Source organism: Mustela nigripes, chromosome 2 (genome assembly GCF_022355385.1).
Source record: "Mustela nigripes isolate SB6536 chromosome 2, MUSNIG.SB6536, whole genome shotgun sequence".
Lineage (NCBI taxonomy): Eukaryota > Metazoa > Chordata > Mammalia > Carnivora > Mustelidae > Mustela > Mustela nigripes.
This window is the reverse complement of record NC_081558.1, coordinates 201,868,062-201,892,953: the sequence shown is the minus strand read 5'-3', so window position 1 is coordinate 201,892,953 and position 24,892 is coordinate 201,868,062. Positions and strand designations below refer to the sequence as shown.

At 35.9% G+C, this 24,892-nt stretch overlaps 1 protein-coding gene and 1 non-coding gene across 2 annotated transcripts in view; both read left to right on the top strand.

Moving 5' to 3' along the window:
- The window catches only part of CYYR1 (cysteine and tyrosine rich 1), a 99,084-nt gene that overhangs the window by 7,001 nt on the left and 67,191 nt on the right, over positions 1-24,892 (top strand). The gene's annotated exons all lie outside the window — the stretch shown is intronic.
- Positions 13,283-13,389, top strand: LOC132012676 (U6 spliceosomal RNA). Its single transcript, XR_009402678.1, has one exon. It is a non-coding gene; the product is annotated as a U6 spliceosomal RNA (small nuclear RNA).

Genomic DNA, 24,892 nt, shown 5'->3' with positions numbered 1-24,892 from the left:
TATTTTTGAGTGAATTCCACATGCTAACTATTGCTGTTTTGAGTTGATGTATATGTGGGCTGAGTAGGTGGTATAGATTTGAGGAAAGTGGCTTCAGAGGGATCTGTGATTCTCTGGTCCCCCGGCTCCTGGTCTCATCTGCTAATGTCCACCATGGTATATGTTGTGCCCTTATTTCTCAACTCATAGCTACCTCTACCCTGGTAAATACACAGAGAAGACAAAATTACTTAATTAGAACTTAAGAAATTTAAATATATAGGTGCGCCTTGTATATATTGTATTTGCACTCACATTTACATTTTTATGGCACATACTCTACTCCTCTTTAATTGTACCCTTAGTTAAAGTAAGGAATCAGTTGAATTGATGTATTTATCTGGGTTATTTGGGCCATGTACTTGTTACATTTGAAAAAGAGAGATGAAGAAACACAGATGGCATTATATTTCAGGCTGTTAAAACTGAATTTTCAGTTCAAAATAGAAGCCACTAAGTAAATCCTTTGCTAAACAATTCTTAGGAGGAAAAAAAAAAAGAGAGAGAGAGAAGCTTTAAAGTGTTTTCCCCACTGAATAAAGGAGAATACATTTTCAGGATTTCCACTTATTGTTTAAGATTTGAAAAGAGTTCTTAACTCCACCCATGGTTTTTTTGTTGTTGTTGTTGTTTTTTTAAGTTGTGGTGAGGGGGAGTAGATAGGGGAAAAAGTCATTCCAAGAATGCTTACAGAAGTTCTTTCATGTACATGTTTTCAAATGTTACTATTTTGGAACTCATAAACTACACTTCCTCTCTTCCAAGTATCCAGGCACAATCTTACTAAAACCATTTTAATCATCTTAACAGAAAATTAAATCTTTGTAGTTATTAGAACAGTAATAAGGAAGAGAGCAATAAACATGATGGAATGTTACGTATCCTAAATGACTAATTTTATAAATTGTTTATAATGTGGTTTCTATTTTTGTTTGTTTTCAAAATAGAAGCTATCTTGGCTCTGTGTAAAAGCGGTAAAAGTGTGCAAAATGCAATTTGGGTCATTCTAGACTGTTCACAAATCGGTAAGGTAAGGTACAGTCAATCCTCATTGCTGAAGCCCTTCTAAATTGATCAGAGTAGAGATGTTCTGACCTTAACTCTGCTTACTTCAACCAACCTTTCTGTTCCACAAATTAAGGACATTAGCTCATTTTATAAAGAGATCACAAGAGCTAACTTTCAACCTACCTTTTATTTTTTTTTTTCAACCTAACTTTTAGTTGCAAAGGCTTATTTTACTCAGGTCCCTCCTTTGTAGACATTTTGTATTCTAAATATGGTTTAATTTTGGCAAATAAATTCAGATTGTACACCCCCCACATGTTTTTTCCTTTTTTCAATTAGGGATTCTTAATTTTACGTATGCCTCATGAAAAACTTTAAAAATTCAACTTTTAAAACAGCATATCAACCTGGTGATTCACAGACCTGTACCCCTGGGGATAAAAATATATGTTTATAAAAAATAAAAAATTATAAACAAAAACAAAAACAAAAACAAAAACAAAAACAAAACAGCATATCTACTTTTTAATTGAAATACAGTTGGCATATAACATTATATTCGTTTCAGGGGTACAATATCATGATTCAGTATTTGTATATATTGCAAAATGATCATAATAAGTCTAATTAACATAAGTTGATTTAAATAGCATATTTAGGAGCGCCTGGGTGGCTCAGTGGGTTAAAGCCTCTGCCTTCGGCTCAGGTCATGATTCCAGGGTCCTGGGATCAAGCCCCACATCGGGCTCTCTGCTCTGTGGGGAGCTTGCTTCCTCCTCTCTCTCTCTCTGCCTGCCTCTCTGCCTACTTGTAATCTCTGTCAAATAAATAAATAAAATCTTTTAAAAAAAGAAATAAATAAAATAGCATATTTACTTTTGCTCATTATGGTTAAAGATAATATGCTCAATATTAAAAAAACACCATTTTCGGGACGCCTGGGTGGCTCAGTTGGTTAAGCAGCTGCCTTCGGCTCAGGTCATGATCCCAGCGTCCTGGGATCTAGTCCCACATCAGGCTCCTTGCTCAGCAGGGAGCCTGCTTCTCCCTCTGCCTCTGCTTGCCATTCTGTCTGCCTGTGCTCGCTCTCTCCCCCTCCCTCTCTCTGATAAATAAATAAAATCTTAAAAAAAAAAAAAAACACCATTTTCCAGAATTTAAGAATGCTTATACAGAAATTAGCATATACTATGCAAATTTGTTATTTACAAATACATATGGTGTGCCCATTAATTACCATGACAGTACTGAACTAGATTCTGGGATCCAAAAATGAATAAATGGTATACCTTGATCTCTAAGATTTCACTACCTAATAAGAGAAGAAAGTGTAGACAAATAATTCTAAAGCAATGAATTAATCTGTGAAGTGCTATAGGAGGGCCCAGAAGACAGAAAACAGCTATGTCTTTGTGTGTGTGTGTGTGTTTAGAAAGTAATGTTTAGAGAAAGTCTCATAAACATGACATTGGATCAGCATATTGAAGGAAGAGTAGATATTTACATAAATGGACAGTGAAGAAAGGGAGGTGCATTCCAGAGAGAGAGTCTCAGTTACAAAAGCAAAGATAGAAGAAAGGAAATGATCAGTTTGGAAAAACCCAAGTCGTTCAACGTTGCTAGAGAGTGAAGGTTAAACTTTGAATATGGCAAATGAATAAGTAGGGAAGACAAAAGATAGGTCCTTTTGATTTTCACATACTTTTATTGATAGACGTACTTTTACTGACTACACTTATCAAAACTGAAACGAAATAATCCATTATTTTTCTGGAAATAAGATAGTTCATTTTATATAGAAATGACACATTCTTAGACATCGCTATGGCAAGGAACGCAGGTGAGAAGGTGCCCAGTGGACATTATTTTCTTTATGCCACAGAGAATGCACTTGGAATAAACACTTTGTAGCGTTGCACTATTTAGAACATGACAGATTATGTGACCTTGGAATTATTTCTCCATTTTTGGCATTTTTCATCTCAGGGGTAACTAACTCAAGATTGAAAGCTTCACTATGCTTGAAAGTGAGGACCAGGCCAATTCGAGAAGCAAATAATTTCTCATCAAATTGGTTCTCAAATATTTCATCCAGCCACTCTTGCCATGAAAAGTAAACATCTGTGATGAATATGGAAAGGGATATTTTCATTCTTGCTGTTGATGAAGTTTAATTGACATTCTCAAGAAAGAGGATCCAGCACGAAGATGTGGTCGTAGAGTACCCTTCAGAATTGGAAGAATTTAAGGGGAGAGAGGAGGTGACTTAGTGCCTAATTACAATCAGTAATGCAACAGAGTAAAAACAGGACTTTACTGGAAATGCAGAGAAACTGCTACATGAGGAAAAAAAGGACTGCCCAATATTGAATATGAACCCAATAATACCTAGGTTGGACTAGTGAGCCAGATAACAAGATATAAGATTTAATCCTTTTACTCAAAAATAGATTTTTGCTCTTCCAGTTTGCCTCTGTAAAGTGCAGCTCTGTCTAGGGATTTCAGAGTACCTTCCAGCTAACACAAAATCCCCATGAGGAAAAAATTATCAAAAGGAAGAACTAATAATGGAGATCCTGGTGGGGTTAAGTTTCTTTTCTTCTCAATGAAATGTGAAAGATGGATTGCCCACATTTTCTCACAAGGACGGCTAATAAATATCACCACTGTGATTTTAGACCCATGTTATGCATGGAAGCAAAACCAAGTTAAAAGAGAAAAGTTTCATATTTTCAAATGGCATTTGAAGTTGTATGCTCATTAAGTAGCTGAGCATTCTGAATTAAACACATGAGGCTCTTCAAATACTGACTAGAACCTAAAACATTTTGAAAGGTTTTTGGTATTGGTAAGAACATTATTTAAATTAATCAACTTAAAATATTCTTAGTATTTAGATATTAGAAAAACAACTCTGCAAGGTGCTTACTGAGCAAATAGAAGTTTGTGGGGGGGGTCTTCTTTTTAATCATAACACAAAGATAAATAATTAATATAATGTTAAAACAAATATGAATTTGCTTTCAAATATAGTAACAAATTATGTGTAATTTAAAAATTAAGCCAGTGTTTCTCAGGAGCCATTTATATTTTATGGGTTATTTTATTAAGAGCAAATATAAACATCTAGAAATCTGAAACTCTTTTCAGTCAGATTTATATTCTATTTCATCATAATTGCCTTTGTAAATTAAGCTTAAATGTCAGAAGCATAATTTGTTTTTAGAAAGGAATGAAGTTTCTAGAATATGTTCTCAGGAAATTATATCTATAAATATGTATACAGATATTCTATGTTTTACACCAGGTTCTGGGGGATTTAGCAGTGAATCAAACATGGCTGTTGTTCTTGAATTGTTAATAAGCTCCTGGGGAGCGTAGAGTAATCTCCTAGGAAGAGCACAAAATGTGGTGGAAGGAGAGAGAAGGCACTTTTAGTCCAACTTTAGGGTCCTAGGAAGTCTTTTTTTTTTTTTTTTTTTTTTTTTTTTTTTTTTTTTTTTTTGGTGCAAAATGGTGGTTTATTAAAGCACGGGGACAGGACCCGTGGGCAGGAAGAGCTGCTGCTGCCCAGGGCCTGTGAGGAGTCGCTGGTTATATACACAGGAGTTGGGTAGGTGAGGACAAAGGTTTGTTCAGAAGGGCTATTGGGGTTAAAGAAGACTGTCAGGATATTGAAGGCCTGGTTACTATCAAGCCAAGGTCTTCTTAAAGGAGAGTAATTCTACGATTAACCTTGAAAAGAAAAGCAAGTGATAAAATTCATTGCTTATTTAGAGTTAAAAGAAAACATTTAACAAACTAAGAATATGGAAGAAAATTCTTCATCTTATAAATATCTCAACAACAACAACAAGAACAAAAACCAAAAACCACACCTACCTCGAACACCAGACTTAGTGATACAATATTATAACCTTTCCCTTTAAAGGCAACTGTAAGCTAGCATCTAACCCTTCTATTCAGCATCCTACTGTTCTGGTCAGTGTAACAAACAAGATAAGCTAAAAAGATGTGATAAGAATTGGAAAATAGGGGTGCATGTGTGGCTTAGTGGGTTAAGCCGCTGCCTTCGGCTCAGGTCATGATCTCAGGGTCCTGGAATTGAGCCCCACATCAGGCTCTGCTCAGCAGGGAGCCTGCTTCCTCCTCTCTTTCTGCCTGCCTCTCTGCCTACTTGTGATCTCTCTCTCTCTCTCTGTGTCAAATAAATAAAATCTTTAAATAAAAAAAAAAAAGAATTGGAAAATAAGGAGCTAAATCATTATTATTTTTAAATGATATGATTGCCCGTACTCCTCAGACCATAAAAATGAATGAGAACTCACCAGGACTGCGGCATGCAAGATCATTGAACAAAACTCAGTGCATCCTATATATCAGCAACGTTCAGACAATGTAATATTTATATAGCACAAAAATCTCACTTACAACATCAAAAAAAGTAAGATACCTGGTAAGAAATACAGCAATAATATATGTGTGGCATTTATAGAGTAATACAAATATATAAAAATTTCAACAGATGAAAGAGACCCCTGAAGAAATTAAGAGATCTATCAAATTGTAGATGGGAATACAGTAAGGATGCCAATACTGGGATATGTCAGTTCTTCCTCAACTCTATGTAAACTCAGTGAAATTATAATTGAAACCCATTTTTTGGGTCGTTTTTTTGTTGACTTTGACAGTCTGAGCCAATGTTTATGTGGGACAGTAGGGGGGGAAAAAAGACAGATATGAGAAAGAACAAAGTGAGGAGACATGCCTTGGAGACATCAAGATTTATTATAAAGTTATAGAAAATAAATCATGTGATATTGGTTCACAGATAAACCAACAGAATATAGAACTTAGAAATTGACTCATGTATATATGGGAATTTGATAGATAGCAGATGGCATTACAAACCAGTGGAGGTGGATAGATTATTTAATAAACGGTGCATTAGCTATCCATATGGGTAAACATTAAACTCAATCACTTCATCACACCACACCCAAGGCCTATTCCTACTGGATTAATTAAACCCAAGAAGCAAACGTTCACAGTTTTTTAAAAAGGGAGAGAATGACATTATGGTATCAGGATAGGAAAGATTTCTAAAATAAAAGAGGAAACACAAGGGTGCCTGGGTGCTCAGTCGATTAAGCAGCTGCCTTTGGCTCAGGTCATGATCCCAGGATTCTTGGATCAAGCCCCACATCAGGCTCCTCCTCAGTGGGGAACCTGCTTCTCTCTGGCCTGCCATTCCTCCTACTTGTGCTTGCTCTTTGTTTCCAGATCACTCTCTGTCAATATATAAAATCTTTAAAAAACGAGAGAGAGAGAAAAGCACAAATAAAACTGCTAAAACTAAAAACCGATACGCTGTATACTTTTTAACAAACATTTTTATCTCCATGACTTATTTATTTTGTAAGTGGAAGTTCATATCTCTCAATCCCCTTTATCTGTCTCATCCATCTCCAACCCCATGAACCATATACTTTTAAGTGGTGAGTTTTATGTATATGAATTATATCTCCATTGAAAAAATTTAATATGCAAGACAACAGAATTCCATAGACAAAGCATAGGCAAATCTCTCACTTGGAGAAGATACTTGCGGTTCATATGACTCACAAAAAATTAATAACCAGAATGCTCAATAGGAAAATGGGCCATGAGTGTACACAAAAAAAGTAATAGAACAGAAAAGTGAAAGGGCAGTAAACATGGAATATGCTCCACCTGGCTCATTAAGCAGGGACCTGAAATACTATCTCGTACTTGTCGGGCTATCAGTGCTCTTAAATCAGAAGGTATTGAGCCATGTGAGCAAGGTGAAGGGACTCACACTGCCCGTGGAAGAACAGAAACTGTTGCCAATACTTGGGGAGCAATTTGACCACGTGCAGTCAAGAGGAAGACGGGCACATGTTGGGGTTTAGCAATTCCTCTTCCACATATATTCCCTACAAAACTCCCAGATCTGCAAAAGGTGATATTTATCATATTGGTGGACACGTTAAACTGGCAAAACATTGGAATTAACCAAAATTTCCATCAGAAGAAAATGGATAGAGTATGTTCATACAATGAAATGGGATACATCAATGATAATAAATCAGTGCATGGTAATGTATCCTTATAGTAAGTCTCAAAACTGGTAATGCTGTGTGGGAAAGAGTTCACAGGAACAGAATGTGCAAAACATGGTACTATTCGTGTAGAGTTAAACACGTAAAATAATTCTTTGTATTACTGGAAATAATGGGCATGCGGTAAGTGTGTAATTATCTGGGGGAGAGAAAGGTACACATGAATTTTAGGATTTCCCAGAACTGAAAGATTTCCTAGAATGCAGAATTTTCACCGCTACAATAGGGACAGTCCTTGGCAAACTGGGACAAGTTGCTCACTAGGGAGAAGAGGGAGGGGACCTTCAACTCGACTCTTTTATCACTGAAAATATTAAGCAACTGAAGCAAACATACATTATTAACATGGAATGAATCTGGGTGGGAAGAATGCAGGTGTTTTATATCCTTATCTGTAATTCTTATGTATTTGAAAACCTTTCAGTAAAATAGAAGGAAGCAATGGAAGTCTGATGATAGCAGGAATGGAGTCACCAAGACACCTATGATTCTGAGACCAGTTCCATTGTGTGGGTTTTCCAACGCCACCATGCAGTTAACTCAGTTCTGACCCTGTCGATGCGGAGGCAGCATTGGATCCCACAGGTGAAGGCCTCAGTCCTCCAAGACCCCCTTCCACTTCAGCTATCAATGGCCAGTACAGGTTGTCACCTTTGCTTCTGACCGACCAGGCATAGCTTGGAGGTTCCAATGACCCCCTCCTCGGGTTTGAATAATTTGCTCAAGTGGTTCACAGAACCCAGAGATACATTTTACTTACTTTATTGTAAAAAGATATAACTCAGGAAGAGCCAGATGGAAGAAATGCCCAGGGCAAGGCAGCAGGAAAGGGTTCAGCGCATCCATGTCCCCCTAATACTCCACTCTCCCCAATCTCTGCATGTCCACAACCTGGAAGCTCTCCAAACTCCTTTTGGGGTTTAATGGAAGCCTCATGACACAGACATGATTGAACACAATCTCCAGCCCCAGAAGCTGGTGGATAGGACTGAAAGTTCTAACCCTCTAATCATAGGATTGGTTCCTCGAGCAATCAGCTCCCATCCTCAGATGCTTTCTGAAAGTCACCTCATTAACATTAACAAAAGACACCTTTAGGAAAATTCAAGGATTTTAGGAGCTCTGTGTCAGAAATAGAATGAAGACCAAATGCATATTTCTTCTTGTAAGTATCAAAGCCTCTTGTTAACATACACCTTCTGGTTTGGTAGGTGTGGGGTGGGATCTGAAATTCTGCAGTTTGAACAAACTCCCAGGGATGCTGAGGCGGCCCATCCTCCAAGCACACTGGGTGGGCAAGGTTGATCCTACATGACAATGCCGTGTTCTGTGCCATGAAATGAGAGGAGAGATCAGGATTTGCGAACTGATGGAATGTGGAGCTAGCAATCGGGACTGAAAGAAAGGAACAAGCCCAAATTTAATTCTGGAGCTTTCCCTTTGAATGATTGGGTGGATGAGAAATATATACTGAGAAATACTCAAGAAGGTTCGGAAAGGGGAATTAATTCCACTTTTAATTATGTTGAGTGGCGGAGAAGCAAGGAAGCAGTGGTAATAGGCTTCATAGCCTATAGGCTAAGTTCAGTGGGCCGTCAACTGGTGAAATGTACTAATCTGAACTCAGTGGGAAGCCTGGAGCACTCACAGATGGATTTGAGAGTACAAAGCCTAGAGGGCCCTGTTGAAAAAGGTGTACAAGAGAGGTGTATAAAAGAGAACAGGCAGCCAACTGCGGAGCCCCAGGGGAATTCAGAAAGACACTGTGATTTCTTCCCTTTCTATATTTAATCAGCCTTTTGAAAAGTGTTCTACATTTATTTCAGCCGCCCATAAAGTATTTTCTATCCCTTCAAAATTTCTGCACCTCTATGGAAATGGATCTGTTCTTCACTCATCAGCCTGAGTATACCTCCTGTGGTGTGGACAGTAAATGCCTTTATTTTCTTCTATGTGCTTTTTGTGTTTTATATCATCTAAAACATAGGGTGCATGGCATTTCAGTTCATTCTGAGTGGATTATGTTGTCAGAACAAAGCAATTTATGTACCGATCCATCTTTATTTACTTGGATCATGCCCAAACTGGATCCACTCCATCTGGTCCTATATCCCAGATTTTAGGGACTACCTTCATTGGATAGCAATCCGAGTTTGACGTTGTTAAGAGTTGGGCATTGTTTCGTGGTGGCAAGTATTATCAGAATGAAAGGAATGACCCTTTATTTAATGGGTTCCCTGTTCCATGTGCTTAAAAATATATTAGTTTATTAATCTTCAGAATAGCTCTCATGGCCAAGGTATTATTATTCTTGTCTGTGCAGATGAGAAAGTTAAGGCCCAGAGCTAAGTAATTTGTCTAATTTTATACGGCTACCATGTAATGAGCTGGCACTTAAAACTGTGTGTTTGACTTCTTTCTCCCACTCTCCACTGGCTCCGGAAGATCTGAAGATTTCCAAAGGGATGAAAAGAAACTATTCATGGCTGTAAGACTTTATGAAGATCTAAGCACCATATTTTGGGGGAAGCCCTTTTTTGCTCTCAATATCTGGATTGAATTCCCTCCCTTACGCTGCCGTAACATGATGCTTTTTCTACTCTGTTATTATTTATCAGTTTATCCCAATTCCTAAATTATTTGTCCGCCCTTCCGTGCTCTAGACCCTGCGAGGACAGGAAGCCAGTGTGACAAGTGAGCATGGAAAGCACAGGGCGGAACCAACTGTGTGATCCAGAACAGACTGTTCAAATGCAGGTCAATCCTCCATTTACTCATGAAAAACCTGAGATTTTGTGGGTTCTCCCTAAATACGTTATCACCTGGGTAAATATTTGCTTACATAAATCAAATCATAATTGGAAATTGCTGTCGATTTCAGAGACTGTCTTTTCAGGGAGTATAAATCAGGGATCATTGATGTCATGGTTTCTGTGTAGCCAGTCATCACTTTCCAATCACACAGTTTAGGATAAATTATAATCAGATGAGAGGGATAAGACTTCAAAGACCGATTTGATTATAATGATTTAACCTCTTGTCGCATTTCTGGAGTGACCGTGCTCCTTCAGTGATGCCGTGTGATTCGCCAGCCTGTGATTATTAAGGGAATGGCCTCCTGTGTAGCTCTCACTTGCATAATTTTTGGCGATAAAATGTTTTGTTGACAAAATTGAGGAGGGAAGAATTATGCATGCACAGTGATTTTTATTGCATCCTATTGGGAGAACTCTGGGGGGCAGCTACCGACCAGAACACAATGTCTTTCAGCTGTCTCCCAACTACCAAACGTTAGGATGAGCACACCCATAACTAATGAGAATTTCAGAGGCCAATAATAACCTCATAAAGTGTAATAGGATTCCATCTGAATGTGCCATGGGTAAAAGCCTTGGCTATTTAACCCACAGTAACTCAGAGACCAATGGAATTTAGAGTTTCCACATTCATTTTTAAGGAAAAAGGAATAAGATCTATCTTACAGGTAACAGGAAAAATGCTTATTTTATGCTTCTGCACAAATCTGCCAAAAATAGAGAAAAACATGACAAATTACTTCAAACATACTTTGTATGAGTTCATGCTGTTAAAAAGGTGAGCAGAACTCTGTCTTTCTATGCTGCATTTTGCAAAAACTAAATGCTACCTGTGGTTGCAAATGACCACCTGCGCAGTGTTAATACATTTTTCCTCTCAGACACCAGGAATAATAGATCAACCTCCAAAGTGTTATACATAGAGATATATTTGAATTTAAATTTATCAAGTAAATGGCGATTGCAGTCTCAAACAATACCCATCTTTACATTAAGTAAATAGACCTCTTTGCCCTTGACCAGGTGGAATTAAACAAAAACAATTCTTTGTCATTCTTTTATTAATCAATAGTAGTCTTAGTGATAGAAGTCATAGAAGAAAAACCAAGAATGTTTGGATTCACTAAAAATGCATTTGATTTTTTTTCTTTTATGCTGTGTAAACTCTGTTCTGCTAATATCACTGAGCCCCAGTTTATTAATTTGTAAAAAGGGAACAGTAGTAACTTCTTGCTTACCTCTCGGAATTTGATTAAAGAATATATTTGCAGGGCGCCTTGGTGGATCTGTGGGTTAAAGCCTCTGCCTTCGGCTCAGGTCATGATCCGAGGGTCCTGTGATCGAACCCCACATTGGGCTCTCTGCTTATCAGGGAGCCTGCTTCCTCCTCTCTTTCTGCCTGCCTCTCTGCCTACTTGTGATCTCAGTCTGTCAAATAAATAAAATCTTTTTAAAAAAAAATTTTTTAAAGTCTTTAAAAAAGAATATATTTGCTCATAAAAGCATTTAGAAGGGCTCTGAACATTTTTCCTGTTGTTAATGAAAGCACTGGGCTTTGAAAATGTCTGGAGCTTTGGAAAAGAGGAAACAGGTGGGGGAGCAAAGTGACTTCTCCAAGGTCGTTCAGAAATCCATGACGGACCAGCAGAGTAAATGCTACTTTGGGTGCAGAGCGCCCACTGGTCCACCAGGCCAAAACATAGGCTTCTCTCCTCAGGAGAGCACCCTCAGCCTTGAGTGAAATAAACAACCTTTTTAATCAAATGTGATTGCAGTATAAAAACTGCAAAAGCAGCTAATTAAGTACTGTGTTCTGCTGTCCACCAAATGTTAAAAGCAAATTACAGCCCTGAAAGTCATGTGCATTAAATAGACAAATCTGCCATGTTGCCCTAGGTTGACCTATGAATTAGAGAAACAAAAGAAAAAATGGGCTAAACAAGTCTAAATAAAAGTATATAAACCTGATTCATTAAAAAAATCACACATGTAATAGCAAATATCACGGGGGCAATGATTTGCTTTACTAAATGATTCATTATAGAGCTCCAAGTAATTCACCTTTCAAAATTTATTTTATTTACAACTTTGTAGAAATATATATTTTACGTAAGGCTGGTGCATCTCCATTGATGATATGTCAGTAATTAAGGCACAAAGCAGTGTTCTAACTGCTGGCCATTTCAACAGAGTGATCACAGTACTCTATAGATTGGAGTGTGCCTTTGCATGTAAAAGTTTAGAAATGCTCTGATTAGGCTTTTTAAAAAAATATCTTAATCAGCAGTTCTTTCAATGTAAGTCAGTGCTTATAAGACAAGAATAAAAAAGGCAGTGACTTGACTCTGATGATATTATACATAACCTACATTTTGCAACAATCACCAGATTGAAAATATTTTCAGTGGTAATGAATAAATGCCAGATGGCATGCTAAACAAAAAGTCATTGATCATAGCAAGGATTCACTGAGGTCTATCGATTCTAAAATGAATTTCTTTATACTCAGTCTGTTGCTCTTAAACAGCCAGCCTATTGTACATGCTATATATTTTGCTTAGTATTTGTGGCAAAATAGTTTTTGTCTCATTACCTTTCATCACGAGGATTGGATTCAGTTCTGGGTAAGAAAAGAGAAAGTATGCTCCTCTCTCTGCCTCCCACTGAATGCAGCTATAGAACTTGGGTGGAATGCATAAGCAGTTATTTCGGGTATACGGAAAATAAACAGTAGCAAGCGGACTGGGGAACAAGACCAAAATTCAAAGTACTGCCTAACTAGCCAAGAGTTTGCCAGTGTTTTTTCCCTCTGTTTATCCACTCTGGACTAAACGTAGCCCAAAACACATAAGTAGGCTTCAGAATATGAACACAGAGAGATACAGGGGAATCCCTCCAGCTCTAGCTAAATAAGCACAGTCTTTTCATGATGAAAGACAGTGGGGAAAATACCCCGGTATTTTTTTCTCTTCTCTGTTCTCTTGTGTAGCTAGCTTTTTTGGTTGCCGCAGCAGTGGCATTGACAATGACAGAAGCTTAAAATTCTGAGACTAGGTAATCTTCCTTACTGATCAGAATGATGTAATGCCAGAAGGATGGGGTGAATCCCCACTGTGTTTTTTCTGCCTTTGTCCTCCTAGTATTCAACCCTGGATATGAGCCCATTTTTGAAGTATGCAAAGAACAGAGTGAATAAAGTAAATAAAGCCCATTTTTTTCTGACCAGAGAACCAGGAGTGTTGCTCCATGGAACCAGAAAGTACCAGTGAGATCTTTGTACTCACTTCAGCAGCACATATACTAAAATTGGAATGATATAGAGAAGATTAACATGGCCCCTGCACAAGGATGTCATGCAAATACATGAAGCATTACCAGAAAGAAAGAAAGAGAGAGAGAGAGAGAGAGAGAGAGAAAGAAAAAGAAAGAAAGAGAGAAAGAGCTAGTGAGATCTTCAAGATAGAAGAACTCAAAAAAGTGACCCTAAGGTTTGTTGTGAATTCCTGGGCTCATCTCAAGTTGCACGTGCATGGATCCAACCCTAAAGAGTATACATAGAATTTGAGAACTGAATATAGGTTAGGCAGCTATCCTTTTCCCGGTTTGGCAGTTTGGGTGGTATACAATGGCTCAGATCTAAACCTGACTGTAAAGGCTCTGAAAATGGAACTGACTGGAACTTGTGGTCTAAATTGAACCTGATTCATTGCCTGCTAAAACAAAAATCTCAAAATTTTTCATCCATTTAAACAAAAACTTCATAACTTAATACTCAAAGCCCAGGATACAATTCAAAATCATCCAGCATACAAACAAAAACAAAAACAAAAAGAATCTCAACTCAAAAGGCAAGTACAATCACCAAGCAATAGAGATGTTGGAATTATCTCATGGAGCTTCTAAAGCAGCTATTATGAAAAATGACCTCAGAAGTAAGGGCAGGTACTACTTGAACCAAAGAAAAGACCAAAATAGAAAAAAAGAAACAGACAACAAGAAGAACTAAACAAATTTCAGAATGATAAATACAGTAGCTAAGCTTTAAAACATTTGCTGGATGGACTCAATAGCAGAATGGAAAAAAAGAATGAGTGAACTTGGAATAGAGATTATATTCAATCTGAACAAGAGAAAGAAAAAATATTGAGAAGAGGAGAAGAGGAGGAGGAGGAGGAAGAAGGATGGACAGGGTCTTACGGAAAAGTCCAGCATTGATGTCACAGAGCTCCAGAAGAGAGGAGAAACTGATTGCTTAAAACTTTCCAAATTTGGCAAAAGAGAGAAACCAAATGCAAGAAGTTCAATAAACTCCCCGAAGGTATAACTTAAATCCATACTCAGACACATAATAATCAAACTATTGAGAACTAAAGAAAAAATCCTGAAAACAGCTAAAAATAAGCAACGGATTACCTATTGAGGAGCTATGATCTGAATGAGTCCACATTTGTCATCAGAAACCATGGAGGACAGAGAAGTGGCACATTGTTTATGTGATGAAAGAAAAAAATGGGAAATCCAGGCTGCTGTAACCAGCAAAAATATCTTTTAGGAGTAACAGTGAAATAAAGACATTCTCAAATTAAAACAAACAACAACAACAACAACAAACAACTAAGAAAATATTTAGCAAGCAGACTCGGTCTAAAAGGATTTTTAAAGGAAGTTCTTCACAGAGAAGGCAAATGATGCCAAAGGAAAATCTGAAATATCAGGAAGGAAAGAAGAGTACAAAACTGGCATGGACTTGGGTTAATTAGTAGCTCATTTTTCCCCTTTTGAGTTATTTAAAATAGGTTATAATGTTGGCTATAGGAACATATAAATTGTATGTTAGGGTATTCAGTGGGAGTAAACATGATACATAACACAACCATTCCATAAAGGGGAGAGAGTAAAGAGACCTCTAAGACAACGAAGTTCTGCTTTCTAACTAAAGTATGAAAGTGATTCTCCATAATGATGAAAAATATGTGTTCTGTAATCCTTAGGGCACTCACCAAAAGGAAAAGCAAAAACCAATATACAAGCACCCAAAAAAAACCCCCGCAAAACCTACAGTACAATATAGTTGTAGTAAGGCAGGTAAGGGGAATGAATTGAAGGAATGAAACACAAAGGAAACAAACAGAAAATAAATAATAAATGATAGACCAAACATAGCAGTAATTACATTCGTGGTCAAAATGCATCAACTATATGACAGAGAATTGATTGTTTTTAACTGACAGAAATTTTTCTTATCCACATGATACTCATGTCAACTACAATGACATTGGTAGGTTAAAGTATGAGAGGAAGAAAAAATGGGGAGATATTGGTACAAAGAAGTACAATTATATAAGATGCATAAGCTCTGGGGATTTAATGTGAAACCATGTGACTCTAGTTAGCAATACAATATTGTGTAATTGAAATTTGCTAAGAGTAGAGATCTTAAATTTTTCTCAACACACACAAAAGAAAGAGGTAACTGTGAGATGATGGGTATGTTGATTACCTTGATGGTCATGATTATTTTACAATGCATGTGTATATTGAATAATCAAGTCCTATACCTTAAATATACATAATTTCTAATTAATTATATCTTAATAAAGCTGGGGACAGAGGAAGAAAATGAGATATCAAGTCATGAAAAGAAAAAAAAGTAAAAGGATAGAAAAAAAAAATATATCATACAAACATTAACCAAAAGAAAGCTAGAGTGGCTACACTAATATAAGACAAAGTAAAGTCCAGAGCAGAAAATATTACCAGAGATGAAAAATGTTATTGACTAATACTAAAGGGTCAGTCAAGCAAGAACACAAAACAATCAAAAGGAGAAATTCCCAAAATTTTAATGTTTCCTTTCTATGAAGAGCAAATACAAAAGCTAATTTTGTTTGTTGAAACATCTTACAACAGAAGAACAGTATGTGTGCATATTGACTTACATAGAGAGTTAAATAAAATTATTTGCACTTTCCATTTTTTTTTCTTCATTTTTAATTATGAGTCATGTCAGTGAATTGCAGGTAATACCATGGAAGTTTAGGTTAATTCTACTTCTAAAACAATCTACAACTTGGCAATCCTTGGCATTTTTATGTATAAATACCTCAACTAGGAAATGAGATATTTAAGTGGATGGCCCACACATAGGCTTTTTTTTTTTTTTTAGTGCACCAAAAACCTGTTGTAGTGATGGTAGAAATATTAATTTAGCAGAATGGATGAGGAGTGCTTCTTTGAAGTGACACAGAACGAAGACAAAGATAAAAACAACAGAAAATTGTGTCGGTAATTACATTTTGTGATAAAACTGACTAAAATAATAAATTTCAACTTGTGTTTATTAAGGGAAATATATTATTTCATGAAATGTGGAAGAAAACTTTAGAAGGGAAAAGAATATAATATTAAAACCAAGACTTGAATCACTGGCAGGCTTTCCCAGCTAGGTTCATGCATTTAAAAAAAAAAAATTCATTAAACTATTTAAAAGAATCATCTTGGCTTTTTCCTTCTAATCTAAATATTTATGAGAAAGGAGAGCTCACAAAGAACTGCAAGACCCTAAAATTCGTTCCTTTCCTGATGCAGAAAGAATGTAGTTCATGAGGGAAAAGAGCTTGTCCTGGAACGATTTATCCAAAGCCAGCAAAATCTGTTCGCTTTTTAGATTATGCTATTAGGAAGACTAACCGCAGGTGTTTCAATTAATCGATAGCATGATTTAAAAATCTGCAAAACTTCATAGGTCCTTTTTTTTCCAGTACTGCATCATTTATTTCAAATAACACTTTTAAGACTATATTAGCATAAAAGAAACTGAAACATATTTTTTTGTTTCTTAAATCACATCCAAGCTTTTCAATGTCTTACAGTTGTAAACACCAGACATTAATTTTGTCTGTTCATAGGAAAGGAGAGGTTTTCCAGCATTTACAATAGTTTAAATTAGAGATTCCTAAACTTGAGTATGCATGAGAATCACCTGAGAGTGCTTGCTAAAAATACATTTCCCCAGGACCTATCAAGAAATTCAGGTTCAGTAGGTCCAAAATGGAAGCCAGAAACCTGTACTTTTAATAGCCTTTGGACTACAATGGTCTAAACTAACTATACCAAAATACATTCCATTTTGGGTTCCTGTTACCCTGTTTAGTTATCAAATTAAGGCATAGAATAAAACTGCCATGGAATGAACTGTAACTTCATTACCTTTCTATAAACTTACATAAAGACTTGTTTTAAATCACTATACAAGATACATTCAGGAGGAGTGAAAAAAAAGGCTATAAAAATTCGTTGGTGTTTGATCAAAGTAATTGAATAGAGGGATAATCAATGCCTTCTTAGACTTCTAGGTCCACAACAGTCATATTTATAAATCTTTTACCTCTACCAAAAATAGGGTTGTAAAATGGTGATTACATTAGAACCTGGCCCATGGGTGGCTACAAAGAATAAATTAGTATTAATTTATGAACCACTGAGAACAACAGCTAGGGCTCAGTAATTTCTAGCTACCGTCTATTCTCCGTAACTATCAGTTATCTCATAAACGATGGGCAAAACGGGGAATAGAAGCTGTGGTTCAAACATTTTTCCTTGTCAAAGGGAATCCAAAAAGTGGGAATATAAGTGCAGTCTTCCCCAGGAAAGGATAAAACCCTTAGCTTAATTGCTGTCCAGGCTAGACCCTTTCTTGCTCAATTTTAAGAAACATTAAAATAAGTAGCTGTGTTCGGGGCTCCCTAATCAGAAAAACGTACCCTCAGCCTTGCTCAGCTCTCCACTTCTGGCAGATTGCACTGCCATCTGCATTGTCTCAGTGCTGGGAAGCTGGCATTTCTTCCTGATTGTTTTTGTGCCTTTTTAATATCCTCTGAGGCAGCCTCCAGCCACAGTGAGCTTCCTCCTTGAGCTGGGCAACTTTTTTCCAGAGCATCCATTATCATGGCTGATGTACCCACCTCTCTCTAAGCTCCATAGAATCTATTGTGGCATTAGGGAAGTTTTATTTTTATTGCATGGGCACTTTCATTGCATCTAAGAGGGTACATTTTGTAACACTTGCAAAGTAAGATATTTTGACTGTTTTTTTTTTAAGATTATTTATTTATTTATTTATTTGACAGACAGAGATCACAAGTAGGCAGATAGGTAGACAGAGAGAGAGGAGGAAGCAGTCTCCCTGCCTCACAGACAGCCCGAAGCAGGGCTCGATCCCAGGACCCTGGGATCATGACCTGAGCCAAAGGCAGAGGCTTTAACCCACTGAGCCTCCTAGGCGCCCCAATATTTTGACTGTTTTAAAAATCTCTAATATCTGAAGGTAGCAAGGGCCATGTCCAACCTAAGAAAACACCTAATGTCTGCGCCTATTTAAGTACTTTCAATTATCTGTTTAAGAATTCATTATTGAAAAGTGGATAAGGTAAACCATCTTTAACTTCATTAAGAATATTGAGTTAACCAGACAGTGGAAACTACACCCTGCAACTCTTTGCATGTTATCACTCATTAACTTTGCTATCCTGCAATTACACTTTCAGTTGCTTCTTGGTATCTTTCAATGAATAAATGAATGAATAAATGAATGAGCATAATGGAGAGTGATTTGGGTGATACTTTACATTAGATAGTTGGGAATGAACAGATAAGGCGCCCTGGGAATGTGATATTTGGGTAAAGAAATAAAACCAAATGCAGAAATCATCTATGTGAATGCATTTTTAATTTTTTTAAAGATTTTATTTATTTATTCATTGGAGACAGAGCAAGAGAGAGGGCAAGCATGGGGAGGAGCAGCAGGAGAAGAACAAGCAGACTGCGCTAAGGGAGCCCAACACTGAGCTCAATCTCATGACCCTGGAGATCATGACCTGAGCTGAAATTAAGAGTTGGAAGCTTAACTGACTGAGCCACCCAGGTGCTCCAGCTATGTGAATATTTTAAAAGAATATCATTTTACCAGGTGGAAGGCAAATCTGGAAACCCTAAACATGATGTGATAAATGAGAAAACAGAACAGAAATAAGAAAATAGTAAAATATTTTGAAATAGTATAAATTTCTTTCCTGTAATAAAATCAACAATTTTAACATAGAATTATTTGCCAAATTCGGAATTAAACACAGACCAGGATTTATAGTACAGAACTGTTGTTTTAAATGTTTTCTGAAACATTTAATGTGTTCTGAATGGTTTTGCCATTTAGCTAAATTATTTTCATGTCATTTTTTAACTCAAATTATAATTTATTTTATTCTCTATGTAAACCATATCTCTATAATATTAATATTAAAAATATATAAATAGATGCTATGTTTGATTATAAGATTAACCTTCAAAGTGTATTTAAATGTTAAGCAATTTTAATAAAATGATCTTTCCGTTAGACACTGTCATTAATCAATGACTCCAGAGTATTGCCAGCATACATCACAATATATACCCATCAAAAGTGTCATTAAAGGACTCTGACTACAAAGAGCTTATAAAGTTAGTTCTCTAAGTCAAAAAAGATTTATAAACATTGCATTCTTATGGTAGACATTCAGCTAATAAATCCTAAATAAGTTTTGATTTATAAATCCTTTTATTGCCCTTGGGATTCAAGGGACTGATTTATGAGTCAGTATGCTAAAATCTATAATTTGATCAGGCATAAATCTTACTTGGTGATTTCTGTTTTAACCTGTAATTCATAAATCCTGGTCAGTGTAGGTTTTCAGTTTTCTAAGTGCTCTGCATTTACCAGTGGGTCTCATAAGTGCATTTTAGGATGTTGATGATTAAAAGTGATAATTTGCATGTAATTCAGTTAAATAAGCACAGCAGCTGAATAGAAACTTTTTTGTATTGTAAGGGTGAGTTACTAGAAGTGAGTTCTAAACTCATTTATGATTTCAGAATGTTTGAGCTGGAAGAACAATAAAATATCGTAATTAAATAGGACTGGTGTGCCAGAAACCACCAATTGTCTTCTAATATCCGATCTCTCTTTTTCTATAGTAATGTAATTTTCATATAGCACATTATCTGCCCAGGATAAACACTACATCTCCCAGCCTTCTTTGCACATGTGTGACCATGTGACTAACTTACAGCCAATGGTATATGAGTAGAGGTGATAACTACAACTTCAGTACACATACTTGCTCTGGAATGCAAAAGTAGTTCAGGTCCAAGTGGGGAAGGAAAGGAATATAGACCCTGACATAGGAGTGCCATCCTTTAAGATCTTGGTATACTTATTCCATAACAGATAGAAGAGAGAGAAAATAAGTTCTAATATTTTAAGACATTAGTTTAAATCTCTGTTATAGCAAACATTTATTAAATATTGAATTTTATTTTATTAAATATGTTATTTTTATATTGTAATTTTTTTAATGTTATTTGTCAGGAACTCTGCTAATCACTATGGAAGTAGAGGTAAACATGATTCAGGTCTTGCCTGTGTTACATATACTCCTAAGTAGTAAACTGTTTCTTAACATTCAAATATTCAGAATTCTTCTTAAATTTGTTTTCTGTTTGCTGAATATAAAAATATAATTAGTGTATGTATATAAATCCTGTATATGACCTTATTAATTTCACTTTGTACCTCTGGTAGTTACTTTATACAGTAGTTAGGATTTTCTTTTCTTTTCTTTTAAAAGATTTTATTTATTAAATACAGCAAGAGCAGGGGTGGGGGGAACAGAGAGGTAGAGAGAAGCAGAGTCCCCGCTGAGCGAGGAGCCCAAAGAAGGCTTGATCCCAGGACCCCTCCCCGCAGTTATGACCTGAGTCCAAGGCAAATGATTAATCCACTGAGCCACCGAGTCACCCCATATTTGCTATGTAAGAATTTATCATATGAAAACAGAGAAAGTTATACTTCTCCCTTTATGATCTGTATATGCCTTTTTTTTTTCTTACCTTATTGCCTGGGAAATATCAAATAGAAGTTACTACATCTTTGCCTTGCTCCAGAACTTAGAGGGAAGCATCCATTAAGTATTACAACTGAAACTTTTTTCATCAATCCTCTTTGTCAGATTGATTTTTTTATTCTTTGTATATGTTCCCAACTTTAATTTAGTAAAGATTTTGTTATGGATCTTTGCATCTACACTCATAAGGGAAATTGGTCCGTAATTTCATTTCTTTGTAAATGTCTAGTTTTGTGCTCAGCATTATACTAGTCTCTTATAACAGCTGAGGACACGTTCTTTCCATCTCTCTTTACCAAAAGAATTTGTGTGAGATTGACTTATTTCTTCTTTAAAGCCTGAATGGAATTCATCAGTGAAGTCATCTAAGGTTCTATTTTAGGGAATATTTTTAATAATGACTTTAATTTTAATTTTTAATAGTTATGGGACTATTTAAATTTTCTATTTCCACTTATGTATTTTAAAAAATTCATTTCACCTAAGTCTTCAAATTTAATTTTATTAAACTCATAATATTCCCTGATTATCCTTTAATATCTGTAGGATTTTTAGTGATAAACATTCTTTTATTCTAGATATCACTAATTTGTATTCTTCTCTTTCTTTCTTTTTAAAATCAGCCTATCTCATCTAGGAGTTTTTCAATTTTATTGGTATTTTCAAAGAAAAAAAAATTTTTAAAGACGGGTTTGCAAGGGTGATCTTTCAACATGTTTCTTGACAGCCACATCTCTTAGATCCTGAGATCCACACAGTCCCTGCCCTGGTGGGCTTAGATCAGATCCTGGCAGAGGCTCTGCAGAAAGGCTTTGAGATAGGGAACTGAGCCAGCAGGAAATGCAAGGGGCAGCTTCCTTTTTCTGGACAATGTGACTCGAGGATCTGAGGAACAATGGCCTGAATCTCATTAAGTCTCCTTGCCTAGTGTCCACACAAACCTTCAGTCCTTGTCCCCCCGCCCCCCTTTGGGCTTTGTTGATATTCTCTCTTGTGTTCTAACTCACTGATTTCTGATCTTAGTCATCTCCTGTTTAAGTTTGTGCTGTTCTTTTTTCCCTAGCTTCTTGAGTTGGAAGCTTAGATCATTGATGCTATAGCTTACTTCTTTCCTAATCTAGCCATTTTAAAAGTATCAGTTTTCCTCTAACCACTGTATAGTTATATCCCCCCATACATGTTATGGTGAACTTTTGTAATCATTGACATGAAAGTTTATTCTAATTTCATTTGTGATTATTTTTGACTCATCAATTACATAAAAGTGTGTTTCTTGAATTCCAGATACTTGGGAATTTTCTTAATACTGTTTTATTATTGATTTCTAACTTAGTTCTATTTTGGTTAAGAACATACTCTGGAATATTTCAAATTTTGAAGTTTAATAAGATTAGTGTTTGGCTCAGCATATGGCCTGTTTTGGTGGATGGTCCATGTGCACTTGAAAAGAAGGTGTCTTCTGCACTTGTTAGGTGTAGTGTTCTAGAAATGTCAATTATGCAATGTGATTGATAGTGCTGTTTAGGAGATCTGTATCCTTTCTGACTTTTTGTTGTTGTTCTATTAATTGCTGTTAAGTATTGTTAAAATTCTAACTGTAATTGTGGATTTGTCTGTTCCTCTCTTTGACTACCATCTTTTGCCTCATGGATCTTGAAATTTTTGTCTCTAAGTGCAAATGCATTTCTGAATATTAAGACTTCCTGATGAATTGAACTTTTAACATTATGAAAATATTTATATATTTTCTTCCCTGCCTTTAAGTGAGTTTTTGAATTTAGAGTACATCTAACTGAATTTTTCTATTTAAAGTACCTTCCAGGTAGACAGCATATGATTCATGCCTTTTAATCTATTCTGACAGTTCTTGCCTCTTCATTGAACTACTTAATTTCTAATTAATTTACCTGCTGATGTGGTTAGATTTAGATCTGTCTACTTATTATGTGTTTTCTGTTTATCTCATTTGTCTTATGTTCCTCTGTCCCTCCTCTCCTATTATTTTGAGTTCATTGAAATTGTTTTGGAATTCAATTTTAATTATCTATTTGGCTTTTTTTGCTTTCCACTTTGTACTATTACTTAGGGATGTTCTACAGATTACAATAAAAATTCTTAATTTTTTAGAAAGCTAATGTTGTCATAAAATGTAATACCTTTGCAATCTTTTTGTTTTGTTTTTTAGTTCAATCCTCTAGGTCTTTTTACTCCCTGTAATTTATGCTGTAGTTTTCATGTTTATTATATAAGCTATACATGTAATGATTTTTCACTGTGTACACTGTGTATGGTCATGATTTTCTTTTTCTTTTTTTTTCTTTTTTTTTTTTTTTTCTTTTTGAGAGAGAGAGAAAGAGAGTATGAGCAGGGCATGGAGGGACAGAGGGAGAGGAAGAGTCTGAAGGAGGTGTCACACCCAGCATAGCACCAGATGTAAGGCTTGATCTCATGACTCTGAGATCATGACCTGAGTTAAAATCACGAGTCAGACGCTTAACCAACTGAAACACTCAGGTACTCCTATAAATATCTTTTTAAATTAAGATCTGAATTTTTACTTAGAATCATTTCTCTTGGGCTTCAAGAACTTTCTTTAGCTTTTCTTGAAGGGAAATTCTGCTGGAGAAGTATCTTTGTTTTTGTTCATCTGAAAATGCCTTCATTTCACCTTTATTCCTGAAAGTTACTTTTGCTCCATGGAAAATGCTGGGTTAGCAGTTTGTATTTTCATTTGGCATGTTAAAGATGCCATTCTACTGTATTTTGGCCTCCAGTGTTTCTGCTGAGAAGTCACTGGAAACTTGTATTTTTTGCCCTATATATGTAATATTTTTCCCCCCTCTGGAAATGTTCAAGATTTTCTTTTTTATTTTTTGTTTTCATTAGTTTAATTGTCACCTTTCCAAGTTTTCTTTTTTTCTTCTATTTATATCATATAGGTTCTCAGAGTTTTTTCAATCTATAAAATTTTGGAAACTTTTGTCCATTCTTCCTTCAAGTTTTACCAGTTCTCCTACCTTCTTCTACAACTTCATATGTATTTGCTCTTTTGATATAGTTCCACTAATCATTGAGACTCCTTTTTTTCTACCATTTTTCCCTTCTCCACATTGCATAATTTTGATTGAGTGATCTTCAAGTCACTGACTCTTCTTTTATTTCCAACATAGTGTTAAGATTATCCAATGACATTTTTGTCTCAGACACTGTATTTTTCATTTCTAGAATTTCTAATTGGCTTTTTTATTATCACAAATATATTTTCCTTTTACCCTTGAGCATACTTGTAACAGCTAAATTAAAATTCTTGTTTTCTAATTCTGGCATCTGGGTCACCTCAGGATCGGTTTCTTCAATTGCTTTTCCTCTTGATTATGTATCTTATAATTTGAGATGTGTCATGGACATTGTAAAAAATACATGGTATGTATTGAAATCTGTTATTTCCTCAATTTGTTTGTTTTTGTATTTGTTGTTTTGTTTGTTTGTTTGTTTTATCAAGTCACTGTCTTTATCACCTCTGCAGTGGGTGGCTGCTAAAATCTCTATTCAATTCTTTTAGCCTCAAAGCGGCTCACAGTTTGTTACATGCATGCATACCTCAGAGGCCATAATGAGATTTTCCTAGAATCTATGTGCACAATTTGATGTTACCCTTCCCCCTTGCCCCAGAATTTCTCCTTTTCCTGATTTCTTCCTTCATTTTCCATCTACTTTGACAGTCCTAATCTCTGTCCTCTTATTCTTAAAACCAGTAGACTCAAAGGATTTCTATCCTAAGACTAGTGAATCTGCTTAATCTGATGGTGGGGGGAAGTCTGATCAACAGGAAACTCACCCAGTCCCATTTTCTTCTTCCAGGTCTTGGCTTTCTTCCAATTTATGCTTGTTTTTTGTTTCTCTCCAGTGACTTTGAGGAATTGTTTTTATGTTGACCAAGAATTCAGCT